The sequence below is a fragment of the Notamacropus eugenii genome, chromosome 5, assembly GCF_028372415.1.
Source record: "Notamacropus eugenii isolate mMacEug1 chromosome 5, mMacEug1.pri_v2, whole genome shotgun sequence".
NCBI classification, from domain to species: Eukaryota; Metazoa; Chordata; class Mammalia; order Diprotodontia; family Macropodidae; genus Notamacropus; species Notamacropus eugenii.
The window spans coordinates 98,936,097-98,947,123 of NC_092876.1; positions in this window are offsets into that span (position 1 = coordinate 98,936,097).

The window sequence follows — 11,027 nt, forward strand, 5'->3', positions numbered from 1 at the left end:
TTTAGAAAAGTAGATCTAAGAACCTGTACCAGCAGGGCATCCTGGGTGCCAGGATACTTGCTGTTACAGGCAGCTAGATAGTACAGTGGATAGAGCACAGGCCCTGGAGTCAGGAGGACATAAATTCAAATCCAGCCTTAGATCATTAATGTTTACTAGCTGTGTGACCCTGGGCAAGTAATTTAATCCTGATTGCCTTGCAAAAAGAAATAAAATTCCATATATTTCTGCTCAGTTGGGAAAGGGATTGGAACAGATCTTGCTGCAAGAACTTAGAAATTATGGGGGGAAAAGACATTTAATAGAAGAAATACCTGTTGATTAACTGCTACAATTTATTTAAGTTTCTTAAAAAGGGTACCAATATTTGTTAGCAGGTAGTTTTATGCTAGTATTTGAATGCTTGGTTGTTGTTTTTATTTCATCTGAGGTAATCAGGTACTTAATAAGCATTTGTTTAGTATCTGTCTTCCAGGTAGTGTCCAATGTGCTGAAGATGTAAAAATAAAAGTCAAACAGTCTCAATTCTTACATTCTAGGGGAGACAATATGCACATATTTAGATATATACAAAATAAATGTCAAAAAAGGTAGAAGGCAATTTTGAGGAAAGGGCACTAGTATCTATAGACATCAAGAAATGCTCCATGTAGAAGGTGACATTTGAGCTGGGTCTTGAAGGAAACTGTGGTATCTAAAAAGTGGAGGTGAGGCAGGAGTGAATTCTAGGGATGAGTGAATGAATGGCAATGCAAAGGCACAGAGATGGCCAATGGAGTCTTATATGTGACAGAGAGAATGAAAGCCATTTGGTTGAACCACAATGTATGTGAAGGGGAAATGATTCAACAGGTAGATTGGGACAAGAGTTAAATACCAAACAGAAGAATTTTCACTTGCTCTTACATGTTAAAATGAACTATAAGGGTTTATTGAATGGGGAATTTGCATAATTAGAGCTATCCTTTAGGAAAATTACTTTGGCAGTTGTATGGAAGATGGATCAGAGCAGAGATGAATCTTGAGTCAGAGATAGCAAATAGGTTATTTCAGTAGTCAAGATGAAAGGTGATAAAGGTTTGAATTAGAATAATGGCTTTGTAAGTGAAGAAATGGGGACAAAATTGAGAGACGTAGAGGAAGAAATGGCAAAATCTGCCAATTTTTGGATTGGGGTAAGGGAGAGTAAGGATTGAAGGATGACTCTGAGATTGTGTTCCTAGATGACTGGAAGAATGGTGGTGCTCTTAAGTAGAATTTGAAAAGTTTAGAAGATTAGATTTGGGGGAAGGGAAAGATAATAAATTTTTTTTGGACATCTAAATTTGACATCTACAGGACAGATATTTTGAAATTTCCCATAGACCATTGCTGATCTTAAGTTGGGAGAGTAGGCCTGGAATTATATATCTGGGAATCATCAGAATAAAGATGATAATTAAACTCATGTAAGCCAGTGACATAATCAAAAGAGAATGCAAGAAAGAAGAGCAAGGACAGAATGCTGTGTATGTTCACATTTAGGAGGTCTGATATAGATGATGACTTAGCAGACATCTGAGAAAGAGAAGTTGAACACATTGGAAGACAAATAAGAAAGAGCATTGTGAAGGAAACCAAACGAGGAGAGTATTCATGAAGAGAGAACGTGTACCAGTGTTCTGCCTTCAGTTTAAATCAATTGACATTTTTACTATTATTCTGTTAAATTAAAATTTTAGTGTTTGCCATTACAGGAAGGAAAGTTCAAAAGCAGCTTTTCTGTGCAAAGACTAATTGAAAATGTGTAAAAATTAAAGAAATAACCAATTATGTTATGACCATGTAATAAAATTGTTTGAAGTTTAAAAAATGCATTGGATGTTTTAAAGACATCAAGAAGGATGAAAAGTGAGGCAAGCTCACATATGGTAATTGAGAAATTATTGGTAACTTTGGAGAGAACAGTTGCAGTTGAGTAAGGTTTTCATTGAGATTAAAAATGATTGAGAAGTAGATGAGAGGAGACAAAGTAGAGGCAACAGTTATGGACTGGATTTCCTATGAATTTGCTTGAGAAAGGGGTCAATGATATAGGATGCTGCCTTAAGAAGATTATAGGGACCAATGCTGAAGGGGACTTGAGGGTATTTTGTGTAACAGAAGTGAAAGTAGAATACAAAAAAAGTTGAAGACCAGAGGGAAGGGTGCAGAGATGATAGTAGAACTCTAGTGACTTGTCCTATAATTTAGATATTTTTTCTTCAGACTAGGCTTTCATCCAGTTCTTGTACTGGACACATTAGGGATATCCAAAGTAAAATGTCAAATTAGTCTTTTTTCTTCCTTCCTGGGGATTCTATGGAGCCAAATACTTTCATTCTACAGAGATATTCTTTCATACTCAATCCCAATGTGTAAAAAGCCCTAGTATAATTTGTTAGAAGTATGCCCTGTTAAAAAAAAAGTAAAAAGTGCCTAGCAGAGAACAAAATACAGCCTATGGACAACCATGAACACAGTGTGTAGTAGTTATTATATAGGCTTTCTTGAAATGGAAATTTATTGCTTTATATTTCGAATCCTCTCATATGTTCTGTTGTGCACATGGCAATGTTTTTTTTTCCTTGTTTTGCATTTAAGTTTTAGTATTTAAGTTTATTTCTTTTTTCTTTTCTTATTTTGTGTTTAAGTTTAAAATTTAAAAAATCGCAAAAAAATGGGCCCTGTCTAATAAAACCTCACAAATTCTTATCCTGACCTTAAACAAGTCACTTGATCTCTGTGAACCTCAGTTTACTCATTTCTAAAATGACAATTGGATTGTATGACCTCTGAGATTCCTTCTAGCTCTAACATTTTATGCTGATGATTTTTTTTTTTTGAACAAAGGGATGCATAGTGCCAGAAATCAAATCATACAGTGCCTTTCCAAATGTTTTTTATTGAGTTGAATGTTGGACTGCTTGGTAGTAGTTTAGTTGTGTGTTTTGGACAGTTTCCCGTGTGTTACCAAGTTTTCAAATGGGGTGATATAGCTTATTTAATATGTTTCTTATTCCAATTAAAAATCCAAACAAATGCTTATATGCCTTTACCTAAGCTTAACTTTCCATTTGCTTAAGCTCAAACATATTTTTCTGGTTATAAAATATTCAGTGCTGCTCACCTCGATTTGGCAAGGGGTGACATTTTTCGTTCTGTTAGAATTACTGTTTCTTATAGAAATTTGTTGGTTTAATCTTCCGTGTTTTAAACAAAAAAAACCTAAGTGTCTTAAGCATCTTTCACCTTTTAACTGTTCTTCAATATCATGCCTTACTTACAGGCCCAAATTGCTTTCCTGGAATTCCTGCTACTGACACCCTCACCTTGACAGAAATCCTCCATGGTGGGAAAAGTTGGAGAAACAGTGTTTCTTCACTTTATGGCATTAAACTCTCTGCTTATTAATATCAAATTCTATGAGAAAAGTGAATTAAAGGGATGTGAAATTACCCTATGAACTGAGGAAAAGTTGTTCAGACCCTCCCTAAATCTATTTTTTTCCCCTCAACAACAGGGATTTAGTAACATTGTGTGTTTTGTTTTGTTTTTTTACCTGAAGTACTCAGGTAGTAGACAATTCTCTGATCAAATTGCCATCTGCCTTGTCAAAGTCAACATTACTTACTTCTGGAAAGGACTTGCCAATTGAGCCATTTGGCTTATTGTGGTGCCTGTGCTCCCTTTTTAGACCAAAGCATCTTTCTCTTATCTCCTCCTATTAGACTACAACAACAACCTGGACAGTATACCAGTGCCATGCCAGGAAACTGAATTACTTCCATTTGAATTGCCTTAGGAAGATTCTGAAGATCACCTGGCAGGGTGAGACACTGAGATCTTTTTTTAAATTAAATTGCCAAGCATTTGAACTTTGCTGCAGAGAGTACAACTCCATTGGGCTATCATTTAAATGCCAGGTGTACACTTGCCTAAAAGACTATTTTATGGAGAATTCACAGAAGCCAAGTGCTCATATGGTGGTCAGAAGATGTGATAGATGGACACTTTCAAGGTCTCTCTGAAAAACTTTGGAATTGATTGCATGAGATGCTGGCAAATGACCTCCAAGCATGGCATACCCTCATCAAAGAAAGCACTGTGCTTTATGAGCAAGTGAGAATTAAAGCAGCTCAAAGGAAATGTGAGATGGGCAAATTTAGATGTTCACATGGACTATTGCGGCCAAACTGTGGTAGAGCATTCTAATTCATATTGGTCTGATTAGCAACAGTCAGACATACTCATTTTGGTGCTCTTTAAGAATGAAGAACAACAACCAACCAACTGTATTAGAATGTAAGCTTCTTAAGATAAGGTCTGTCTTTTCATTGCCTTTGAGTTTCCAGCACTTAGTACTTTGAAGAAAGTACTTACAAGTGATCTGTACTAAATAAATGGCTTTTCATTCATTTACTTTGATCGCTTGTATTCTTTGGCACAACAATAACAAGGGGCAAATAGCATGAGAGAAACCCTCTAATTAATTTTGTGAGATAAATTCAGTGGAAGCATTGCTGTGGTTGCTTCTGATAAGTTAGTGGGTTATTCAGAGAGGACTTACTTGCTGAGCCTTTAACAGAGCGGCTCATATACTTCTGATGTCCTCCACCTTTCACCCAACTCTCACCTGAGGCTCCAAAAGCTATAGCATGTTCATTTGCCACACCCCAGTAAAACTGTCTTGGTAGGTGGGCTAAACCAGATCGAGGGTAATATTAGGCTTTAAACCTGTTTGTGAGTTAGGGAGAAGTCCACTTTAGCATTTCCCTGGCAGAATGAGTAGATGAGAACAATTTGTTCCAAGGGCAAAGAAAGTGAATGTGGAATGCTTAGGGCTTGGTCATACATCAAAGATGTCACTGCATCTCAGGACATTGCCAGTTATCCTGATTTTTGTATTGCCACTGGACTTCATTAGCCCTAGAAGAGAGAGTGAGGCTGATGACTTTCTGTAGTGAACAAGATCTAGGAAAAGGAACAAGGTGAGGAACACAATGAGAATATAAAGAAGGATTATTTTAGCAGCTTCTGAATTTAATTTATTCTTCTTAAACTCAGTTTTTAAGACCAAAGGAATATATGCAGTTTAAACATTATCTGAATTTCAATTCCCTACCACATCCTAGCTCTCCATCCTAGTTAAGGCTCTACCTTTATAGGGTTCCAATATCTGCTTACTGAAGAACTGTGACCATTCCTTTTTAGTCTACTCAGTCAAAGCGATTGCTTTGCTATAGCAGCTATCCACAATTTTTGTGTCTTTCTGGGATTGAAAAAGATATCTTGTGAAGTATTTCCTATCTAACTGATGGGAAATAATAGGAAAGTTGTGACTGAGAATTTCAAGTTCATAATAATCTTTTGACATTCCCTAAAACCTTCTGATTATTCACAGTCTTTTTTCCATGTTTTCTAGGAGGGATTATAATATTACAGGTTTTCTCTAATCTATCTCTGATAGATGTTGGGACACATGTAGTTTTCACTAAGTAAGGACATATAAACTCAATTATCTTGAGCCTTGTTGTGTGTTCCTTGGCAAAAAATGCTACTTCCTTGCTAAAAGGGAAAAAAATAAAGATTTGAACAGTGAATTTCAAGGACTGTAAGGCTTCTTGGCTATCAAATGGCTCCTTGAGAGAAGCTTTTTTATTATGATAAAAATACTATAATCAGAAACACAAGGATTAAAATTTCATGTGAATGGGTATAAAAATGAAGGGCAAAATGCAAGATATATGATTTTTTTTAGGTCAAACTCAAACCATTTGAAAATACGTAATTGGAAACTTTTTACTAAACTTCAAATGCCTTTGGGATAACCCATTCATACTGTTTTTATAATGTGGGTTTTAAGGATTGAACAATAGGCCATGTTTAGCACACACGAAGGACAATAATGAATACATTAGTAGAACTTCATAGAGGTTATTTTAGTCCAAAGTCTTCTAAGTACTGAACAATCAAATGAAGGTGCCCTTAAACAAGGGTTAGTAGTAAAGCCTTTCTTAATGGAAATAAGATTCAGAATTCATTGCAGTTTCTTTAACAACCAAAGAGAATAAGTGAAGAGGTGACCTCAGTCCTTGGAGCAGAATGGAAATCTTTCCTAATTCGCTAAGGAGCCTTAGCTCAGTAAGGAACTAAATCAAAAGGAGTTTTGTCTGCTCCACATAGCTTAAAGTTTTAGTAGTTGGGATATGGAATAGACAAGGGGAGAGCTGAGCATCCAAAGGCGTTCCTATGGGTGGAGGCTATTGCATTCCAAATGATTCCCATGATATTGATGCCTACTGCCAAGGGTAACTTCTTTTCCCCTCCCCCAACTCTGAAGCACACAGTGTTTAGACCTTCTGCTTCCAGAATATTTCAAGCTTTCTTATGTTTCCCAAGGAGACATTTCCTACCACTAAACAAGAAGTGGGCATGCCTCAATTCACTTAGGTCACTGTTTATTTTCCAGCTCATTTTAAAACTTAATTCTGACAAACATGACCATAAATGAACAGTTTGGTCACATATGACTTGGAGCTTGACATGAAATAATTTTTTTTTAATGAAGGAAAAAAAAAGCATATTCTTAGACAACAGTACCCTAGAAGGGGGAAGGTTTGATTTATGGTTGCCTCTAGTAATATGACAACGTTATCTCCTTGGCAGGTGGTTTTCAGACATTATTTGAAATATATGGGTTTTTCATAAATTTTTTCCATGTGTTATTTAAGTTGTCCATATTCAATTATATCAGTTCAGCAGAGTACCTGGTTTCCAAAAGAGCACTTCATAATTGTGAGACAAAGGAAGGGAACTGATTTCTATAAGCTGACTTCACTCCTTACACTGTTGATTTAGTTGTGTTGGAAGTGTCCTCTCTTTTATCTGCTGAACATATTGAAGGGACTTTGGTGATTTAATTACATGACACTTCAGTCAATAAGGTCACTTTTTGTCTTTACTTAAATATCAAGAGAAAGACCCTTATACTATTTTAAACTTCTCGACTTAGTACCCTATCCATGCATAAACACACACACATACATGCATACATTATATACGTATATGTGTGTGATTGTAATTTTACCTTACAACAAACACTTTGGCCTTTTCAAATTGCTGTTACATGTACTTAACGTGGAAAATGAGGAGACTGATGTACAAAAAGGTCAAACAAATCACCTCAAATTGTATATAACATCAACGTTAAAGGTGATAGAGCAACCAAAAACTATTGATAAAGTGTTCATTATGTGCCAGGTAACTTGCTAGACAAAGAAATAAAAAGACGAAAGGCAAAGACAAAGACTTTTGGAAGTAAAAGACAAAAATGGACCTCCTTCCTCCTTAAAGGTTTGCATTATATCAGAAGTCCACATGCATGTAAATAAGCACATACATTTACATAAGCTACAAACAGAAGAAAAACAAGACAAATTTTAGGGGAACAGAACTTCATGTAGAAGGAATCTGAAGAGTTTTAATAGAGTTTCTTCCTCTTAGATGTTTGAGTAATAAGTTTCTATCTATAGCAATTATGTGCATACATATACATAATATCTGATAGTCCATAGTCTCATGTGTTTCTAATATTATGTCATAGAATTGAATGCAATGAGGCATTTGTGGTATATTGTAGCTAGTTGCCCTCAGAATCAGGAAGACTTGGGTCCAAGTACTTCCTCTGAAAATATTTCCTGTGTGATCTTGGGTTGTTACTTAACGTTTCACTGCCTCAAACATCTCTAAGAATATACATTTCAGAGCAGATGCCAGTCTGCATTGGCAGAGACTTTATTCGGTAAGAGTTTTCTCTATCAGTGAAGATATAGATCAGAGGAAATAATGGTACACTAAATCCATTGTGTACTTATGATTTGGAAACATATAGGTCTACATTCCCTTCTTTCTTCTCACTTTTTTTTAAGAGAAGAGAAGGAAAGAGCATAGTTACACTTACATGAAATACACAAATCAAGGGGTACATGTTATAGAAGAAAGGGTATTGGATTTGCAACATGGAGATCTGGGTTCAAATCCCAGATTCAATACTGACTACTAATTATGTGGCTCCAAAAAAAGCTGACTTGACTCTCTATTTACAATCTCTTTATCTTGGATAATTCTCTTAACCTCACTAGTCTTCAGATTCCCCTTTTCAAATAACTCTACTTGCAGTATCTTCCTCACAGAGATATTGTAAAAAAAAAAAAGTCTATAAAAAAGTACACTATCATCATCATCATCCATATTACAAGAAGGCTGTATCTGTTCTTTGTCTTAAGACTCTTCATAGTTTATGATAAAAGCAAAAAAGAATGAGAAGAGATGCCCTTACCATTAACTCTGTGTCTGTTCATAATAATTTTTGGGCCTACAATAATAGTAGCTAACATTTATTTAGCACTTCCTTTGTGTCAGACACTGTACTAAGTGCCTTATAATTGTAACCTCACGTGATCCTTGCAACACCCTGCAAGAAAAGTGCTATTATTATCCCCATTTTATAAATGAGGAAACTGAGGTAAACAGAGTTGAAGTATTTTGTTCAAGGTCACAGAGATAGTGAATGTCTGAGGTCAGAGTTAAACTCAGTTCTTCCTTATTTCAGGCCTGGCATGCTATCCGCTGTACCACTTAGTTGCCTAGTATGTCTCCCTGATTCAAATTGGCATGATGATAGTCCTTACCTACTTGTCTATTCATTTCCCAGATTTAAGAGCCCTACCTAGAAGCAATTTCATGATTATGCAAGCAATAATTCATTAACTGTTGTTAAATTTGCCTTAGTTTTAATGAATGCAGGTACAAGTGCAACTCTTTCCCTTGAAACATAACCATTAATACCTAATAGCAGCAGAGGAAAAGAGAGCCCTTCTTACTCTTTCATACCTAAGTTTTGCTCTTTCTCTGGAGAGATTAAGGCTTATAAACCAAGCCTCTTTTCCCATACACAGCGTTCTTCTTCTCCCAGTAGAAAGGAAAAAGTGAAATATAAGGGCAACTGTTTCCTCTGAGTCATGCAGGAATGAGAGCAGGAGGGCAGAGGTCTTAGATCTAGACCCCAGAGTCATGGGAATCTTATTTTAGCACAGTGGTCTGGCTCTGTTTTGAAACAGGAAAGATCTTTATCTCTTGATTGGAAATTGTACTGTGTGGAGAGGGAAAATTGGATAATCATAAAAGAAGCAGAATATACTATAAACTCCCTCCTTTGACCTATGAGAAATAGGGAAACATTCTATGAGGTGAAATATAGTGGAAAATATTTCTTTTTCTCTCTTCTGTCAGTCTTGGGAGAATGGAATGGTTAGTCACTTGGTGCTATATCATCAATTCTAATGAGGGAGATACTATGTATGTATATGTGTATGAAGTTATATGCATATGCATGTATATGTATGTTTATGATATATACTTAGTGCATATATATAGTGTGTGTGTGTATGTGAGAGCATGTATGTGGATCTGCCTATCTATCCATTGTTCTATCTAGTGATTATGGGTGAGAGGCTCTTAGTTTTTGGGGGTATAGGAAAGTTTATGAAGAAGACGGCATTTGGGCTTAATCTGGAAGTGATGCTTGGATTCAAGGAGGCAGACGTAAGGAGGAACTGCCTTTCAAGCATGGGGGACAGCCCAGACAAAGGCATGGACACAGGTAATGGACTTATGTGTGGAACAGTGAGTAAACCAGTCTGACTGGATCACAGGAGTAAAATATAAGAAGACTGAAAAGAGAGGAAGAGGCTGGGCACTGTAAAGTGGTATAAATAGAATATATATAATAAAATTTAATAGTAAATTAGTATAGAAATACTAGAGCAGTATAGTTACTCCTCTAGGCAATAGGGAACCACTTGAGTGTATTTAGGATAGGAGTGACATTATCAAATTTATTTTATTTTTGCAACCATATGAATGATGATGAATGGCAGTTGGGGAGTGACTGGAACCAATCACAATACGCCATGAATAAAGAGATGAGGGTCTGAACTAGGGTGGTAGCTATGTGAATGAAAAAGAGGGAACATAGCAGAGATATTGTGAAGACTGCAGAGACAAAATTTGGCAAGTGATTAGATATGTGTGTGTGTGTGTGTGTGTGTGTGTGTGTGTGTGTGTGTGTGTGTGTGGTGTGGGTGGGTGTGGGTGTGGGTGTGGGTGTGGGTGTGGGTGTGGGTGGGTGTGGGTGTGGGTGAGTGAGGAGAAATCCACGATAGCACAAATTTAAAAAACTAGGTGACTAGCACGATGGTGGTCCTTGTCAATGATAGGGAAGTTTGAAAGAGGGGTAAATGTGAATGAAAAGGTAATGACTTCTGTTTTCGACAAGTTTTAGATACCTCTGGGATATCCAGGATGAAACATCTGAAAGTCAGGTGGTGGTTTAGGACTTCAGCTCAGGAGAGGCTAGGGTTAGACATAAAGATGTGGGACTCACGTAAAAATGTCCACGATCACATAGGGACTGAACGCCAGACAGTGATTTCAACTTCTAAAACTTTTTTTTCATTACTTCTAACTACTTCACAGGGTTGCTGTGAGGAGGGCTCTTTGGAAACCTTAAAGTGCTAGATAAACATTATTAGCATGTTGTTATCATTATTGCTTCTATTACTTGTTCCCTACAATAGCTCAAGACAGGATCTTCTTTTGGAATATAATACTGATGTCCGGAGTGACCAGATAGTTGGATATCAGAGCATCTGAGAAAACAGTGGGAAAAATGCCAGTCCCAAGTGGCAGTCCTTTTCTGAAGACCACTCTGCTTACCGTTGCCTTTTAGAATCCTTGGTTCCTTTCAAAGGCTAACTTCTGCCTAGGTTTTTCTTAATCTCACTGGCTTCTTTCTTCCTACTCTCAGCATTCATCATCAATTCCAGGAATTACCTTGTATTTATTCTGTATGTATTCTGAATTTGTTTATAGGCAGAGGTATGCTGTGAAATTTTTAACAATTTTAGCAGATTTTAAACAAACAAAACAACAATTTTAAACCAATT